The sequence below is a fragment of the Mustela putorius genome, unplaced genomic scaffold, assembly GCF_011764305.1.
Source record: "Mustela putorius furo isolate JIRA1106 unplaced genomic scaffold, ASM1176430v1.1 tig00000145_pilon_pilon_pilon, whole genome shotgun sequence".
NCBI lineage: Eukaryota > Metazoa > Chordata > Mammalia > Carnivora > Mustelidae > Mustela > Mustela putorius.
Genome location: NW_025421294.1, coordinates 24976498 through 24995784, shown reverse-complemented (window position 1 = coordinate 24995784; position 19287 = coordinate 24976498). Strand labels below are relative to the sequence as shown.

Here is a 19287-nt window from a genome sequence, read left to right as displayed (position 1 = left end):
CTTTTACTCCTTTGGTGGCTATTTCTTTCCCTCTGCTGTGAACCCTGAGGTTACAAGAATACAGAACAACTGAGACAATTGAACGAAAGTTACCTTCACAAAGGTGATACATAATATGTTATAGATTTTTAAATTTAATTTTTCTTTTGATTGTTTGCATGATTACATCCTCCTTTCCCTCTATATTGCAGATCCCTCAGTCAGTGTGCCTTTCTTTTTCACATAGCTGTTTTTATTGCATAAATGTTTCTGTGTCTCTTTGTTACAAAGATTTACTCATTTATTCTTCCATTTTTGAGATCTGAAAGAGCTCAAATAGGCAGGAAAAGTTAGGTGAACCTCCTCAGCTCACTTCCTCTTAGATTTTATATGCATCCATGTGATACAGTCTGGTAAGGAGGAAAGACAGTGGTGAACTGCGGGAAAAGAGAAGAATAAAATATTTTTGTAGATTCTGTGCAGATTTGGTGGTATTATCTACTTCTCTGGTTCACATAGGTAGGCGCCACAGAAATGGGTAGATTGATATGTGTTGCATTTCTTTCCCCTCTGGCAAAGTCAGCTATTAATTTCAGTGGGAGACAGTGGCAGAATGTTGTTACTAATGAGGTTTGAATCAGATTGTTGTTTACTGTTGATTATGTAACATGTTGCTGGAAGTATTATTAAAAGTTTCCTTCTGTAGCAAGGTAGAGGCAAGTAAATTCTGCTTACTCTTCACTGGGTTTTAATTCTTGGCTGAACCTGAAGGCACATTACACTATAACCATAATTATACCTGGGCAGCCTGTCTGTTTCCTGTTTTCATCATGAACCCAAACATTATGATTTGCAGTGATGATCTTTTTTGTCCTTTGCATTAAACAGAGGCAGTATGTTTTCTCTGTTTACTGAAAACAGATTTGTAACTTGGTCAAATCAAAGATACTGGCTGCTTAGTGTTTTGAAGACTAGGCAGTAAAATATCAGTTTTTCATCTTAGTAATTTAAATTGAAATACTAATACTATCTTTAAAAAATCAGTTTCACACATACTGTTTGATAGTATTTTATGTAAATTTTAATATTACCTGTAGCTTCTAGAGTTTTTGAATTAAGAAAGCCCTTTTTGTTTATGACTTATCAGTGTTTATTATTACCAGATGTATATGTTGGTTTAGGCACTGAGCCACGCACGCACTTGGGTGAATTTAACAGCCTCCTTGAGTATATTTTAAGATATAGCCACCTTTATTCCTTTGGTTTATCATTCTTCAGTGTTTTCTTCGGGACTGTCAGTGTTCCCGTCTTGTGTGTGTGTATGTGTGTGTGTTTCATACTAACCACAAAGAAGAAGCCAAAATAGTTTATTTCTTTAGATGTTACCACTGCCTTCCATCTAGTAGGTTTGCCTGTCTACTCATAAGGTCAAAGATGTTGAAGAAATTTTCTTCTTATAAAGGACAGTCGCAGTCTGAGAGATGATTTTTGTCTCTACCAGTCTGAATATTCTGGACAAGAGAGTTATCAGGAAGAATAGGACCCAAGAAGGCTGCACAGAGATAGGGTGCTTTCCCACCAAAAAAGGTGATGCACAACCCCAGGAAGGCTGTCCATGTTTCTCACACCTTGTTTGTGTACTTCCAAAGCTAACAGAATAATAGAACTGGAATTTTTAGTGCTATATTATCCAGTTTATTGCCTTTGTCTAGAACTGTGAATCTGAGAGGTTTGTTTACTAGTTGGAAGTTGAAGATAATACAGTTCTTTTGGAAGAATTGTTAAAATTTACATTGTTGTTAGGACAACATCTCCCATTTTCATATGTCACTTTCATATTCTAAATTTTATTTTTTTAAAAGTTTGACAAGATGGGATAATTACATAGTAGGTTTTTCAGAAATAGTCATCTAGTTCCTAGCTTTTTAGTTTTGGTGGTTTTTTTTGTTTTTGTTTTTGTTTTTTTTTGCTTTTGTTTTGCTTTGGGCAGCTAAGTGGAGAAAATTTTGGCCCTGTCATAGTAGAGAGGTGGTTTCAGTGAGTTTTCTTTCTGCTTTTATTGTAGTATTCCCAAACTTGGTTGTGATAATATTTTAGAAGAAAGAATTCCTTATTAGACCATTCTGAATGGATAGTACCATAATTACAATTGACTTTGGAAGCTGGTGTTAAAATACATTTTGTAAACAGGTTTTGCTCTTGAGTTCTGTGGTGTACCAGTCTCTGTCTAAAAGGTATATATAATTTACAGACTAGTTAGTATACTCTGAAAATTTGGCAATGGTCTGATGTGTTGTGAGAGTCTAACTAGATTTTTCCTTTTGACTTCTGTGTATGTTTTGTTATTGCTGAAAATAACAGAAAGAAAGTGGTGTCACCATCCCTCCTTTCTCTGAACATAGCACCTGGAGTTCTGAGAAGTGTCTTACACTTTTCAAATTTAACTGTGATCTCAATACAGCTGGTGCTTTCAAGGCAAGTTTTGTTTTGTTCAGTTCTGTTTTCATGATGTGTTAGGATCTGTCTTGCATCCTATCTGGTAGGCTGTATAACTTCAGATCTCGTTATTCTGGTTTGTATGTTCCTAGGAAAGGGGTACTGCAGAGATACTTCAAAGCTAGCCTTCTGTTTTTCTTTCCCTTTATTTACATCTCTGTGCCCACTTAAGTGAGTGCCTGCTTAACTCACTGACCATTTCCACTCTTTGGAGGTGGAAGTGTAAATTAAATGAAAGATGACAGGAGCCGAAAAGGTACCCAGAGCCATATTTGCTCCCTTTTCTTCTATGTGACTTGAACTCTGGGGTGCACATGAGGTATCTGGAGAACATCTTCCTAAAGCATTGTGTACACAGGTTAGTGCTTTGTGCTCCTGAGACACATTTTAGAGTATAATGATTTGGTGTCTGCCTTTGACGATTTTATAATTTAAAGGAAAGCACTATAATGATTGACCAGCTCTGTGTCTATTCCTGGGTCTACAAGCCTGTACAAGTAGACTCCAACACATCTGGTAGTAATATAGGAAATCTTGCAGGCTCTGTGGGGCTGAGTATACATCTAGATCAGGCTCTGCTTAATTAGAGGACTTAGAGGAGCAGGTGAAGTTTAAAGAGTGATTAAAAACTGGGAGATAAAAAGAAATAGAGACTTGTGTGGGCACAAAGAGAGACTATGTAAGATTATTCTGTGAGAAGTGTCAGAGAATATGAGTTCAGCTCCTGAATGGCCTTGAAATCCACTATGAGAACTTTGATATTTTGGAAATTGAGAACCATGGTTGGGAAAAATGGAGATCGAAGTGTTTCTCTGCCAAAAGTTATTTCAGTGCCCATGTGATTGTAGCCCCACTTTCTTAGAGATGTTCCCATAAAGAATGGGATTTCTGAATCTAGGAAAGCTTGTAGGCAAGCTTGCTCTTGGTTTCTCTTCTCTGCCTGCTGCCATGGATGTGGCTTACATGTTTTAGTAATTGTGTGACTGGATCTGGGCTTGGTTTGATGCAAGTGGTGCTGATACTTGGTGACTGCTATTGGTATTAGAACCATAGGGAAGGATATTTTTTAAACTTTACCTCTACCAGCCACAAAAAAGTTACCTTTGGAACAAAGTGACTTTCTTCTGTCACAGATGATCCTGAGGGCCTTGGTTTTCAAACCTCCTGCAAATCTGGGACTCTTGTCAAAATAGTGGGAGGTAGGCCCCTAATCTCAGACCTCATGAATCTGAATTTTGTGGAATGGTTATGAGAAATTTCTTTCTTTAGAATCCCCATTTGTAATTCTTTTCTACAGGTTTGGCTGAGATTATGGCAGGTTGTGACCCATATGGGCATTTATTTGTGTGGGTTGATGTGCTCAGCAGGTTTCTGTTTTGGCTAACAGTGTTGGGTGAAATTTTTGGATTGGTTGCTTGCCTTTTATTTTGGATTGAAGCAGTTAGGTGTTGGAGCAGAAAGTGAGGGAGCTGTTTCTATGAATTGTTTTATCAAGTCTGGGCATGAGCCCTGTGTGTGCATGTGTGTCTGGGGATGAGTGTGGAAGGTGGTTTGTATATATCTTTATGGGAGTTGGTTAAGAGGTCCCACTCAAGTAGCTTGAGGTAAGAACAGGATCTTTGGGTGTTTGATGTTAGTATGATTTCATTGGAAATGGAAGCCTGGTAAAGTTTAATAACATTTCATTCATAAATTTAATGTATGTAAAATGTAACTCCTGATCTTCCTTTAGCTCTGCTATCAGCCTTCCCCCAGATCAGTTGATTGCAAATCCTGTTCTTCCAGTAGTCAGTACTGACACCTTGAAATCATTGTTGACTCTTCTGTTCTCACATTCCCAGTATCTCTTCCATCAGGAAACTTACTGTTCCCTAAAATGTATGTGAAGTTACCTACTTCTCACCACCCAACTGCCATCACTCCGGTCTAAGCCATTATCATCTCTCACATAGCTGACTGCAACTCCAAGCTGGTCTCCAGCTTTTATCCCTGCTATTTATTCTCAACACATCAGCCAGAGTAACTCTTTAATAATGTTGGTCAGAAACTGTCATGTCTCCATCAGAGTGCTCGCAAATGTGTTCGCATTTGACTTACAACCAGTGCCCTTAAATGCAAGTCTCTTACCTATTTAACCCCATTTCTTATTTCCCACTCCTTGTTCACTTTTTTTTTTTTAAGATTTTATTTTTTTATTTGACAGACAGAGATCACAAGTAGGCAGAGAGGCAGGCAGAGAGAGAGGAGGAAGCAGGCTCCCTGCGGAGCAGAGAGCCCGTCGATCCCAGGACCCTGGGATCATGACCTGAGCCGAAGGCAGAGGCTTTAACCCACTGAGCCACCCAGGCGCCCCCCACTCCTTGTTCACTTTATTCTCAGGCTGCACTGGTCTTGCAGTTCCCTAAGCCTGCCAGACATGCTTCTGCCTTGGAACTTTTACATTGCCTGCTGCCTTTGCCTGAAGTGATTTTCCACAAATACTTGCCTGGCTTATTCCTATTTCCTTCAAGTTTTGACTCTGTTGGTGCCCACTACAGTGAGGCCAAGCTCAGCCATCCCATTTAAAATCACACCTCTCCCATACACCATTTCCCATTTACCTTCTTCTGCTTTATTTTTCTCCATGGCACTTTTCACCTAACAAACTATAATAATCACTTGTTTATTGTCTTTTGTGTGTCTCCATCCACTAGAGTGTAACACTACATGAGGACAGAGGTTTTGGTCCCCTTTATTCACATGTGTATTCCCAGCTCCTAGAATGCTACCTCAAAAGATACTTTATTTTTTTTTTTTTAAGATTTTATTTATTTATTTCACAGAGGGAGAGAAATCACAAGTAGGCAGAGAGGCAGGTGGAGAGAGAGGAGGAAGCAAGCTCCCTGCTGAGCAGAAAGCCCACGTCGGGGCTCAATCCCAGGACCCTGAGACCATGACCTGAGCGCAAGGCAGAGGCTTTATCGCACTGAGCCACCCAGGCGCCCCAAGATACACTTTTGAATGAATTACTTGAATACATTTAGCAAGTTCTCTGAATATGCTTAGTATTGTTTCTTAAAGATTATATTCTAGTGGGGGAGGAAGAAAATCAGGTAAGTCAACAAATAATTACATATTGGTTTGTAGAGTGAAGGAAATGAACACAGTATTGGGATTGGGGGAAACTGACTTTATATAGGATTATGGGGTTGATGTCAGGGGAAGGTCTATGGGATGACAGCTGAAGCTGAAGCCTGAATGAAGAGAGAGCTTGGAAATTAGTGACTGAGGCTTGAGGAAAGCAGTTCAGGCAGAGAATGGCATTTGTAAAATCTCTGAGGTACAAAAGACATTCCGGTATAGGAAGATAAGTGCTTTTGAAAGATGAATTGGGAGCACAAGTTGTTTGCCCTAGTTTCTCATTGATTTTTCTTAAATTTCAGCCTCCAAATTTGTATAATTCTAGATACAGTGGAGAGAATTCTTTTGAAATACGAATGTCTCTTGAAATGTAAATGTAAATCCCTCTTTTTTTTTTTTAAGAGTTTATTTATTTATTTGACAGAGAGAGATCACAAGTAGGCAGAGAAGCAGGCAGAGAGAGGAGGAAGCAGGCTCCCTGCTGAGCAGAGAACCCCATGTGGGACTCCATCCTAGGACCCTCGGATCATGACCCGAGCTGAAGGCAGAGGCTTTAACCCACTGAGCCACTCAGGTGCCCCTGTAAATCCCCTCTTTAGTAAGAATTTAATATGGCTGAAGTACAGCTGGACTTTGGTTTGAAATTTGTTTTTTCCCCCTGACTGTACAAGAAGTACATTTACTTTAAGAAGTACAGAATTGGGGCGCCTGGGTGGCTCAGTGGGTTAAAGCCTCTGCCTTCAGCTCAGGTCATGATCACAGGGTCCTGGGATCGAGCCTCGCATCAGGCTCTCTGCTCAGCAGGGAGCCTCCTTCCTCCCTCTCTCTCTGCCTGCCTCTCTGCCTATTTGTGATCTCTGTCTGTCAAATAAATAAAATCTTAAAAAAAGGAGTACAGAGTTGTATGAAGCAGAAAGTGAGAAATACCCCAACCCTTCAGCTAAGGTCTTTCCAGAAGCTTTTTAGCACCTTCTCTTTCGTTCATTAAAATAAATATTTCTTGAGCATATATATCCCAGGCTTACGGTGGTAAGTGAAAATAGGTATGGTTCCTCTCATTTATAATCTTGCAGAATTTGTACTCTTTCAGAATTGGACAGTTAGATGTAAAAATACAGGTGTGTTAAGTGCTACAAAACAGAGGTATGTGATGCATGTATTAAAAGTATATAATAGGGGGGATTTTATCTACACAGCAGTGTCTGGGAAGGCTTCCCTGAAGAATGGACACTTGAGCTGAAATAGAATTAATATGTGTGTGTGTATTTTGTAATGCTTGATGTTTCTTAGTTTTACACTGTTTTAATTCTGCTGCTTTTCTTTGTATTTATTAGGTACTCTGCATTATTGTCTAATTGATAGTTTGCAGTCTCTTGGAAGAATTTCAGGGAATTTAACACACAAGAATTTCTTGGTCTTATTGTTATCCTGGTTTTCTCTATAGCTCTGAGGTCATTTCCCTAAGAAAAGACAAAGTACTTTAATTGAGAGGGTTATACAGTCATGTCTTCATAAACCAGAGGTAGACTATAAAAGGCCAAGGGGATAGCAGATAATAGGTTCATAGCTATATTCTTAAGTACCTCCAGGTTCTGACATAAGAAGTAGCCCACATTTCTGCCTGCTCAATTACTGGCCTTCCGTGCTTGCTGTATATATATTTTACTCTATTTAAATTAATTATTTTATTTTTTATTTTGAGAGAGAGCACGCATGAGCTAGTGGGGGGTGGGGCGCAAAGGGAGAGAGAATCTGAAGCAGGTTCCAGCATGGAGCCCAACATGGGGTTCGATCTCATAACTCTGAGATCATGACCTGAGCCGAAATCAAGAGTTGGACACTTAACCGACTGAGCCACCCAGGCACCCCTTTTTTCCCTCACTATTTTAATGCCCCTTCTTTGTTGGTTATCATATGGAAACAAATCTAAATTAAGTGGTATGCTAACTAGCATATGATGTTCTTTGTAGCTCCTTCTCTTTTCCCATTATTCTTTAAGATCTTTGAGATTACAGATGTGTTTTTTCAGCCCGAGTTCCTGGTCTGAAAAGACCCAGTAAATTGTGAATAAATGAAAAATCTACTGTCAAGATTCACCTCACTTCTATTCATATGATCCTCCAAATCTACATGTTCTGTCTCTCTTGAGCTTTAATTTCACATCTCCTTGGCAGTGTGTCAGTGCTTTTACTCCCTTAAAGCCAGCCCTTCACTAGCCCTTTCTTGCCTTGTCTTGGCTATAACTAGAATTGCCCTTTTTAGGTAAGTGATGTCTTTACTTTTTAGCTTTTAAACTTTGACCTTTCTTGGTTGCCCTTGTTTCTCATGTAGGTGGTCACTAAGTCCTGTTGATTATTTGTAATGCCCGTCACAGCTCTTCACTTTTTGTCTCTCCTGCCATCGCTGTCATGGTCTTCATACCCCTCAGCTGGTGTGTCTTCCCATCATAGTTGGATTTCTACTGTGTTTTCCCTCTACCTTCTCCACCCCCTGAGTTAAGTCTCTTCCACTTTTTGAAATTCCTCTTGGAACGTTTCTTTCTGCTTAGAATTCTGCACTGCACATAGCGTTTCTTCTAGCAGCCTGACTGTAGCCTCATGTTCATTCTTCCCTGTTCTGCATCCATTCTGTGGTGGCGCCTTTCCCTTTTGTTTCCCAAACTGGCTAAGTGTCTTCTTGCCTCATTTGGCTTAATGATCCTTGCTTTTCCTTATTCTTGCCCTATATTACAACTGTATTGCGAATTATAAATTGTCAAATTCCTATTTTGAGCTTGTGATAATTGTTCCCAAAGTTTGTGCTCATCCTTAAAGCTTGTCTTTACCTTAGTGCAGTGCCTGTGGTTGCAGGGGAGGAACTGTGAGCTAGGCCAAGCTCTATTTTTTTGTACACTGGCTAAGCCTTCTACTTTGTCTGTCTCTAGCCTTTTACAGCCCAGTTATTTTTTTTCCTCAGCAGTCTTATTCACAAGAGTGTAATTGTTTCACCTTTCCCCTTTTACTCCCTATTTTCCAGTTGCTTTGGGATAATTCCTCTTCTTTTCTATTTATGATCCCCTAAATCTCAGTTTGAAAGTGTTTGATCACTAGATTTAATTATATTCACTCAAACTGTAATATTGATGAGAATTAACTGGTTCACCTTACACGGGATGTCTTGTATATTTCCTAATGGGATTTTAGATTTTGGGGGATTCTCTGGTTTTCAAGATAGAAATAGAAATTCCCTGGGTGTCTTCCTTGAGTGACAATCCTGGAGTAATATTGGAGCACTCTTCAGACCTACAGTCTTGAGGCCAGAAGGATGATAACGTGAAGAAAAATTTTAAGTGATAAGAAAGCACTGTGTGATAGTATAATTTGCAGCTTGTTCTTCCTTCAAGGTTAATAGAATAGAATACCATTTAAATAGATGACTTTGTGTATTTGTTGAAATAAAGTAGCTCAGCTATATTTTTAAAATCCTTGACCTAATATCAAGATGTTCATGATTATTACAAAATAGTAACCACACCATGCCAGACACTAAGTTAAGTGTTTATCTCATTTAATTTTCAGAACTGATATTTATTATATAAAATAGAAAAAATAGAAGTTTAGGTGTAAATGTTAGATCCAAAATGTGATTAGACTCAAATCTGGTGTTTTTATGTGTTACAATGCATATATTATTATCCTTGTATAGATTAGCCTTATTGTATGTTTCTAGACAGTTCTTTAATTCTACTGCCTATGTTTTAGCAAACTGAATTTAGTATTTTCTCATTCTGGTGATTAAAAACTCAGATTTTGTGTCTTTATCAACCTTAGCTTTTATGCCTGTGATAAAGCTACTTCATCCATCTTGTCTTTCCCCCTCCTCCCTTCCCCAAAGAGCCATCCCCTGAATTTCTTTTAGCACACAGACACCCTTAAGGCCTCTGCCATTCTCCACTGTGTATTGCAAATGCGAATGGCATGTTTTAATTATCAATTTGTAATTCTTTTAAGTTTGAATCTGGACCTGATTGACTTTTTTTTTTTAACCTTTCAGCTTCTGGCTTAGTGGTTTACCCTTTTTTGGATGCATCCAATAAATGTGTGTTGTATGACTGTGAGTCCAAGATGAAGTTTAACATGGTATATGTGTGCCTCAGCAGACTCTGAAAGCATTGTAGAAAGGGAGCACAGAGGAGGTGGACCACATTTAACTGCCCAGCGATATGTAATCTCTAAAGACTGAAGTTACTTAATATAGCTTTTGGGACTTTTCTTTATTACTAGGATAAGTTCATAGATACTATGGAAAGAATCATATGAATGGTTATGTACACAGCTGACTGAACTGAGAATGGGTATTCATTTTATATAGCGAAAGGCAAAAGGGGCATGAAAAATTGAACCAACTTTTTAATAAGAGATTCAAAATGAAACCTTCAGTCACTAGAAAACCCGTTTTCAAAGGTATTGCATGTTTTCTCTGAATTCACAGAACATACACTAATATATGTGAACGGGAAAAAGTATAGTATCTTACTCTCTTTTTTTGTGTATGTGATGAGAAATTCTTCCATACAAGGACTAAAGTGAAGACAGTGAAATGAATCTATTGCTGTATCCCAAGCACTCTGATGCTTTCATTTCAATGTGGATCAAGGTGTGGTTTTGAATCTGATACATTTTACAGCAAAGTTTACAGGAGAAAATTGATCTGTCTGTCATATGGGTATAATAAAACAGTTTTAATCCCAATATAGCAATTTTATTTAGAAATCTAAATGTTAATTATTAAGGAAGTGGATGCATGAAATAGAGAGGCTGGTTAAAATCGTGTGTAATGGTGTATACATACATGTACACACACACACACACACACACACAGACATACACACACACACATGCTGTGTTCTAGTGTTTAGTGTGGCAGAAATGTCCTAATGAAAATTTAAAAAGCTTTGAAGCTGAGTAAGGCTGCCATAATAAATGTAATTTTTTTTTACAGTAGTAGTAAACCCTTAGTCTTTCATACCTATTGACTTGACTTAGCTCAATTGAGAGAAGAGCGGGTTAAAAATAGATGAAGTTAATAAGATATGTTAAGTGGCAGAAAAAATCAGTTTAAAAATGAGCATATTGAACAGGATTATCCCTGGTCTCTGAAGCTGTATGATCTTGTGATAATATAATGATTGGAATATTTTGGAGAAGTCAGAGATACGGAGAATAATGGAAGAGATCTTTAAGGGAAGACTATTCCTTGATGGGAGGCTTTCTTTTTGGGAGGAAGATACAGTGTTTCAGAGTGTGGGTGGAGCTGGACTGCCAGGGTTCAGTTCCTGGCTCTGTTTCTTATCTATTGAAATAAGCAAGTCACATTTAATTTCCCTTTGCCTGTTCTCTCATCTGTAAAATAAGAATAATGTAATTTACCTGATGTGTCTGTCTTGAGATTTTAATCATTTTTGGTCTCTCAGTGTAAGGTCCTTAACTGTGCTTGATGTGCTGTTCAGTAAATGTTAGTAGTTTATTACTATTACCATCATTATCGTCATCATCATTGAAGGAACTGATTTTCTAGAAAGGAAGCTGTTGGATTCCTTGAAATAGCTACATTCTTTTAAGAAAGCTGGATGTCCAAAAGTCTGTCTTTGTAAGTAACTTTTCAAGATCATTGATGTGGTTTTGTCTGTTTAGTTGGTAACAATGCAGACCATGTTCCCTGTTCCAGCATACCACAGTGGAGGAGAGGTTCATAAGGGTAATTTAATTCATCAAGAGCAGCTCATGCCACATGTAGATTTTCCTGAATAATTGGTTCTTAAAAAGCCTTTTTAAAATGAAACCATTTATGGGGCACCTGGGTGGCTCAGTCAGTTAAGTGTCTGCCTTCGGCTCAGGTCATGATCCCAGGGTCCTGGGATTGAGCCGGATGTGGGGCTCGGTGGGGAGTCTGCTTCTCCTTCTCTCTCTGCCTCTCTCCCTGCTTGTGCTCTCTTTCTCTTGCATGCTCTCTCTCAAATAAATAAATAAAATCTTAAAAAAAAAAAAAAGAAAAGAAACCATTTAGGGGCATCTGAGTGACTTGGGTAAGCAGATGCCTTTGGCTAAGGTCATAATCACAGGATTCTGGGATCAAGTCCCTTGTCGGGCTCTCTGTTCAGTGGAGCCTGCTTCTCCCTCTCCCCCTGCCTCTCCTCCTACTGGTTCTTTCTGTCTCTCTCTCATATGCTCACTCTCCTCTCTCAATAAATAAATAAAATCTTTTAAAAAAGGAAACCATTTGATCCGTATTTTAAACTAAATTATAAATTACAGGTCTGATTGGGACTTTATCTTCTAAAATTAAAATTTTAGAAAAATATTAGGTTATAATTGTAAACATGTATTCTTAAAATGAACAAAGAATGAATCAAGTTTGATGGATAGGCTTATTTTTAAATTTTTTTTTTTAAGAGAGAGTGCATGAGCTGGAGGTGGAGGCAGTAGGGGGGCAGTGGACAGAGAGAGAGAGTCAGTCCTAAGCAGGCAGGCTTCACGCACTGTGCGGATGCTGACACGGGATTGATCTCAGGACCCTGAGATCATGACCTGAGCCGAACTCTCTGAACCACCCAGGCGCCCCTAATAGATGTAATTTTTCTCACAATAATTTAATAGCATGATAGGGCATCCTTTGTGTTTGTCATTTGTGCTACTAACATAAAGAGCATTTTTATTTTTTTACAAATATATCCATAAAAAATAAACCTTGATTTTACTGAGGATCAAGGTTAATCCTTTGAGATTGAAGGTACTCTCTTTCCACAAAGAGAGGCCTGCTTAATGTAACTGTAAAAGGGTTGAATTCCCCAAGTTCATTTTCCTCATCAGTGCAGTCACTGTAGGAGTACCGTCCATCTTGGCTGTATTTCATCACTCCCATGCCTGTGGGTCTCTTGGAGGCAAAGGGAACTGCAAATATGAGGCTTATGCTGCTTGCTGTGCCATGAGTGAGAAAGTCCTTTGTCTCTGGCTTAGGAGTCTTGTGGCCTTTGTCAGCATCCACGAAACAGTTAACAAATTAATTTACTTGCTTGGGGGGCTGGTAGGGCAAAATTAAACCCCAGATCCTACATTGTTGGGCACTATTTGAATAAACTTTGTGAAATCTTACTGTATTTTGCAAACTTTGCACTTTCACTGGTAGTTTTTAAGTCATTATGGTGAAGGAGATGGTAGTGAATGGGAACCAGTTTTTAAGTGATCAGTTCACTAACAAGTTTTTTGAAGACTTTTTTAATAAATCTTAAGGTGTATAAAGCTCAGTGAACTTTTACTTAGGTGTACATCTGTGTCATCATCACCCAGATCAAGTTGTAGAATATTTCTTTCTCCCTGTAAGGCTCTCTTGTCCCCACTTAGTAACCTTCTTGTCTTCGATGACATAGGTTAGTTTTGCCTGTTTTTGAGTAGAAATGACATACTGTGTAATCTTTTATATCTGATTTCTGTATAATTATATCTCTCTATAGCATGTCTGTGCAATTCATCCATGTTTCTCCTATGTTAGTTTGTTCTTTGACATTGCTGTGAAGTAGTCTATTCCTTGAAGTTATTACTATGATTTATTATCCCACTCCACTGTTGATGGATATTTGGGTTATTTCCAATTTGGGCAAATAAAGTAAAAATAAAGTTGCTTTGAGCATGTACTTGTCTTTTGATGACAATAGTACCTGTTTTTGTTGGATATATACCTAGGGATGGAATTGCTGGGTCATAGAGATTTATGTGTAACGTAGAGTGATATTTCACTGTTTTCTTTAAAATTTTTTTCTTAAAAAATTTTTTTTTCTGATAACTAATAATGTTGAGCCCATTTTACCGTCTAAGGGCCACTAATATTTTCTTACATGAAATGCCTGATCAGTTCTTTTGCTTATTCATCAGTAAATTTTTATGGTGAATTTTGTTTCTCTCTTTTTTTTTTTTTTTTAAAGATTTTATTTATTTGACAGACAGAGATCACAAGTAGGCGGAGAGGCAGGCAGAGAGAGGAGGAAGCAGGCTCCTCGCTGAGCAGAGAGCCCAGTGCGGGACTCAATTGCAGGACCCTGGAGCCTGGGATCATGACCTGAGCAGAAGGCAGAGGCTTTAACCCACTGAGCCACCCAGTTGCCCCCTCTTTTTAACTTTGTGAGACTTAGATAATGAGTACTTGGATTACTTGGTCATACCACTCACATAGTTTCCAAGCTACAAAATCTTTTTGGAAAGAACACTGTGTGAGACATTTCTAAAATTTTTAATCATTTAATATTTAAAGATTTGAGTACCTGGTTTGCACCTACTCCTTTCCCAGTGCTAGTTTTAAGAAAACACTAATATTGAGTCTTAGGTTTTTGGAATCTGACACCCATTTGGTTTTCTGAAACCGGTCTTGAAGTTGAGCTAATGACATCCTCATTTACCAGTCATTCTCTCTCTTACCCTTCCCCCATTCCATGCCTCTCCCCAAAGGTAGCTGCAATGATGAATTTAGTATGTAGCCTTCTAGTCCTTGTTCTGTGTGTACACACAGAAGTAATTTTTCCTTTTTTTTTTTTTTTCAGTTAATACATAATATGGTTAGTATTTGATGATGATGATGACGATGATAGTAAGATTAGTAGTTTAAATTTATTAAGCACCTTCTAGTGGTTAACTACAATATGTTATCTGGTCTTCAAGCTTTTCTCCTCTTGTTCTCATTTTTTTTTTTTTTTTAAACTCTGCCTTGTGTATGATATTCTGCAATACCATTTTATCTAATTCTAAGCTCCTCCATTTAATGATACTTCATTGGTAACTTTTTTCTCTTCCCTACCAGTGAGTGTTCTCTAATATGCAGGTGTTAACATGCCGCTCTTTTCTTTCTGTTGAAAACCCGTTTTTTATTACTGTTTTCAGATGTTTGTAAATGCAAAATCTTAAATCTCTTTCTCATCTTTTCCTTGCCAAACCTGTATGTCTACTCATGACCCTTTTCCAGTAGAGTTAACCATTTTCTCTACTGACTAAACTACTTTCTGAGTGTCCTTAATTCTGCTAATGGAGTTCTCATTATCTTAGTCACCTGAGTTAAAATTTGAAGTTTTCGTTAATTTCAAGGTACAGTTGATAGAAAAATCAATGACCGTTCATTAAATATTCCTTTAATATGTGGTATGATGCATGGAATAGTGCCAGGTGCTGAAGACTTCCTCCTGGAAGGATTTTGTATTCCATCTGGAAAGTTAAGATCTGTTCTTATCACTGTCCTATTAATTTTATGATATTCAATAGCCTCTTTAGAATTGGGTGGTAAAGGAATTTTTCACCAAAGGGGGTGGCCCTAGGCTCATAATTAAGGATGACTGAGATTTCTCTTGGAAAACCCAGATGGACAAAAGTATAAGATTTGGGCTGGTTTATAAAGTGGTGGGTATGTTAGGTTGGTACTAGATCCAGCCTTTTTATTTTTTTATTTTTATTTTTTTAAAGAGAGGGAGTGAGGAGGGTCAGGGAGTGGGAGAGAAAGAGAAAATGTTAAACCGGCTCCATGCCTAGCATGGAGCCCAACACGGGGCTTGATTGCATAATCCTGAGATGAGGACTTGAGCCAAAAATAAGAGTTGGATGCTTAACCCACCCAGGTGCCCCAGATCCAGCCATTTTTTTGAGTCTTGATTCTTCCTTTGAAAACTCATGATCATAATTCATGTTTGAAGGGCAGTTTTTAGTGCATCTGTTGTGTTTGTGTTTATACATATGTGCCACATATTTTATTGTTTTTTAAAAAGATTTTATTTATTTTAGAGAGGATGTGCATGTGTGCAATGTTGGTGGGGCAGAGGGAGAGAGGATCTTAAGTAGGCTCCATGCTCAGTGTGGAGCCCGACATGGGTCTCCATCCCATGACCCTGAGATCATGACCTGAGCTGTGAAAGCAGGTGACCCTACATATTTTATTACTTGAACATTTCAGTCATTTAGGAACCATCATCCCATTTTACAGAAGAATTAGTAGAATTAGAAAGAGTGATACCTGGTCATGGTCTTAATATCTTGTCTGGGACAGAATCTGATAATTTTCTGTTTTTTATTACACTACTTTATAAAAATTTAAAAATTGTGAATATTTTGAGTTATGAAATATTTTAACAGAGAAGAAGAGAGAATGTAACATCTCATGATTTGCTAAACTGTTTTTTAATCTGGTTTTAAAACAGCTGAAGCTTTTCCATTCTTTGTCCTTTTTTCCTTTTAGCAGTGGCAACCAGTACTTGTTGTCCTGAGACTGCTGTGTATCATTTTTATCCATGCTTTTTTCTCTTACCATATCTTTCTATATCCATAAATACCGTGTTTTAACCTTCACACAGTTGCTCTGGTAAAGAAATGTATATTTTTCCAAGTTGCTTTTCTTCAGCTCACTCACTCACTGCTTGCTCATTCATTTAATAAATAGGCACTATTCTCAGTCTAGGAGAATTTGATGATGGATAAGGAAGATGAAGCTACCTGCCTACTAACATTTCAGTGAGGATGACATATAATAAGTAAACAAAATTAATATGTTGATTAGGTTAGGATAAATACCATGAAAAGTGAGCAGGGTCAGGAAGTAGAGAATGATGTGGGAGTGTAATATATGCTATTTTAGAAAAAGTGGCCAGGGAAGTCCTTTTTCAAGAAGTGACATTTGAACAGCTGAATTAATTGAAAGAGTAAGCATGTTAAATAAGATCAGGGAGAATTCCAGGGAAGGAAACATCAAGAGCAAAGGCCTTAAGGTAGAAATAATGTTGTAGCACTTGAGAAATGGAAAGGAATGGTAAAGTGCAAAGTTAGGTAGGAGAATGTACAACATGACTTTGGAGGAAAGGCTAAAGGCCAGATCATGTAGGCCCTATAAAGTGATGTTAAGGAGTTTGGATACCAAGTGTAATGGCAAGCCACTGAATAATCTTTGAGCAGAGAAATGATGTAGTTTGACATACTTATAAGATTACTTTTATCCTACAGTTCTGTGTAGTAGAAAAGAATGTGGAAGCACTTTCTATATTGGAATGGGAAGATCTTGAACATATATTGTTCATATGTTTCTCTGTACCTGTTTCTTTTTAGACTACCACTATGTAAAAAAAGATTTTCTGTATATATTTGTATTTGTTTGTATTTGTGTTAAATTTCTCTGTAAGGGCATGAAAGTCAGATACAAAAGGATTACCTGTAAGAAGGGAAATTGATTGATGATGGGGAGAAAAATGAGAAGGAAACTGAGCACTCTATACTTTTTTGTATGTCCAGAAAATTTTAAAAAATCATACAGAAGTGTATACACATCTTAAGTATCTCACTAGCTGGATTCTCACAAACTGAGCTCTCCCATATAATCACCCATAGGAGAACCAGAACTTCACCAGGATGGCCGAAATTCAGATTTTCTTCTAGTTAATACCCTTCCTTTCAAAGGGAAACCACCTGCTTGACCTCTAATAAAGCATGCATTAGTTATACCTCCTCATTGTACTGGCACTTGTAACTCTGTTTTCTTCACAACAATTTGTTTTAGATCATTTACTATTTTTATTTTAGTATTATGCAAGTAATGTGTTAATAGATTCCCTTTGTGTAAAGCTTTAAACGATACAGAAATACATAAAACGAATCACAAGGACCCCTTTCTCTTGCCTTTCCCCCATTCCCCCCATTACTCCATTACCCAAAGGTAACTGCAATGATGAATTTAGTATGTAGCCTTCTAGTCCTTGTTCTGTGTGTACACACAGAAGTAACTTTTCCTTTTTTTTTTCAGTTAATACATAATATGTTTAGTATTTGATGATGATGATGATGATAGTAAGATTAGTAGTTCAGATTTATTAAGCACCTTCTAGTGGTTAACTACAGTATGTTATCTGGTCTTCAAGCTTTTCTCCTCTTGTCCCTTTCATCAACTTAATCTCTACATTGTTAATATATTCTCTCCCCACACGTGTGCACTACCCCGTCTGGTCTCCATTATGTTCCGGTGTTACTGGGTAAGATCTCATTTAGCCAGACCTATCTATTGTCTACTTTAGGAAATGCTCTATTCATGTTTGCCTACAGATTTTTTGTTGTTGTTGTTTGTGTCCTTATGCCTTTGAAGTTTCTCTTGTCTTAGACAAGCTCTGTTACCTTTACTCTTGCTCTGTTACCTTTACTCTTGCTCTGTTACCTTTACTCTCTGGTCCAGATGGCTTTTATCCTGTATTCTTGATGTAGCTACAGCTGAGCTCAGCTCTTTTAGCACATAACACTTCACAGTCTGTGACTTGTTACTGACACTTTTCGTCTTTCCTTCTATTTCTTTAGTTTAATATGGTCAGTTTTGCCTCCCTGGCAAAAATTACCCCATGTAGGGTTGGGAAGTCCATCCACACAGGAGGAGTATTTACTTTACCTTTGTGCACCTTTGCACCCATTGTTCTAGGTTCTGATCATGGTTCATGACAGTCCGGATAGCCAGTGCTGGTTGATCATCTTGGCACTTACTACATCTCAGTAAGTGTATGTTGAATGAATGAATCAGTTGGCTCTTAAGATGAAACATAATTTGGTGTGTCTTTTTTTTTTTTTTTTTCTTTTTTAAGCACCATCATGGCAGTTCACAGTTTATGGCACATAGCAAGCAATTAGATATTATTTGTTGAATTCAACTCAGTTTTATTTTAATTTATGTTTGCCTGGGTTTTAACTGAACACATGTATTCTTTTCTGGGAAGATGGGTCCCAATCCAGAATGGTCTTGATGCCAGAGTTTGGTAGATATTGTCAAAGACAGAGCTGCAGCATTATTTCCAATTTTAGGCACAAGAAAAGGAGCCTCTTGGCTTCCAATTTGTTACTGACATCCTTTTTCCAAACATTACTCCTGCTGTTTCACTAGCTACTCATTGTCTGTAGTTGGCTGTATAGTGACCACAGGGAATTGTACCCATTCTTATCAGTGCAGTGCTGTTGCACATCACTTCCTCTTGTCATCATCTCCAAGAGCTTCGTAAAGGTACAGCGGGGCAGTCTGCCTAGAGCAGGTTCTTTAACTTAGCATGCCTAAAATATCACAGAAGGCAATAGGAATCACATAATTGTAAACTGTCCTCTTCTGGGTTAAACTTTGAATTTATTCTCTTTATATCTCTTCAGCATTTTTAGTTTTAAAAATAGATACTTCACATTTTTCTGAACAGTTATGTGTGTTACGATTTATCTGAGGATTTGTTATCTCTTATGACAAAACTAATTTTAGAATTTGATAAAATTTCCATTTAATAATGTGACTTAAATAGGACTATAGCTTTTGCCCAAACCTTATATAAGTCTATGAAACACTTTACGAACAATAATGACCTTAGGAAAGAGATTTCTCTGAAGACTTGTAGACATTAGGACATAATGTGTTCAAAATTGACATGGCATGACATGGGTTTCAGTGAAGGGAAGTACTTTAGAATCAGACCTTAGAAGGGTATTTGGGGGCTTATTGGCCTGAGGAAAGGAACTGAAAGTCTAGAGTTTACTTGTTTGGAAAATATATAGGAGAGAAGGTAGAGCAATCTGTTTTGCTTTTGGTTATTATCTGGCTTGCCAGTGAGTTATTTGTTCATGTTGTGAAGAAAGGAAATGAGTGGTCACAGGACTTAAGGGAAAATTTCTCTTTCTAGACTTG

General features: G+C 37.8%; 1 protein-coding gene across 2 annotated transcripts in view; it reads left to right on the top strand.

Moving 5' to 3' along the window:
- Window positions 1-19287, top strand: part of SMAD5 (SMAD family member 5) — a 53279-nt gene that overhangs the window by 1841 nt on the left and 32151 nt on the right. Inside the window, exon 1 of one of the 2 annotated variants that reach the window (XM_004744910.3) lies at window positions 4-103. The exons of the other annotated variant lie outside the window; for it this stretch is intronic. The gene's annotated coding sequence lies outside the window, so the exon portion shown is untranslated. Of the gene's footprint in view, window positions 1-3; window positions 104-19287 lie in introns of those variants that run through there. 2 annotated transcript variants of the gene reach the window in all.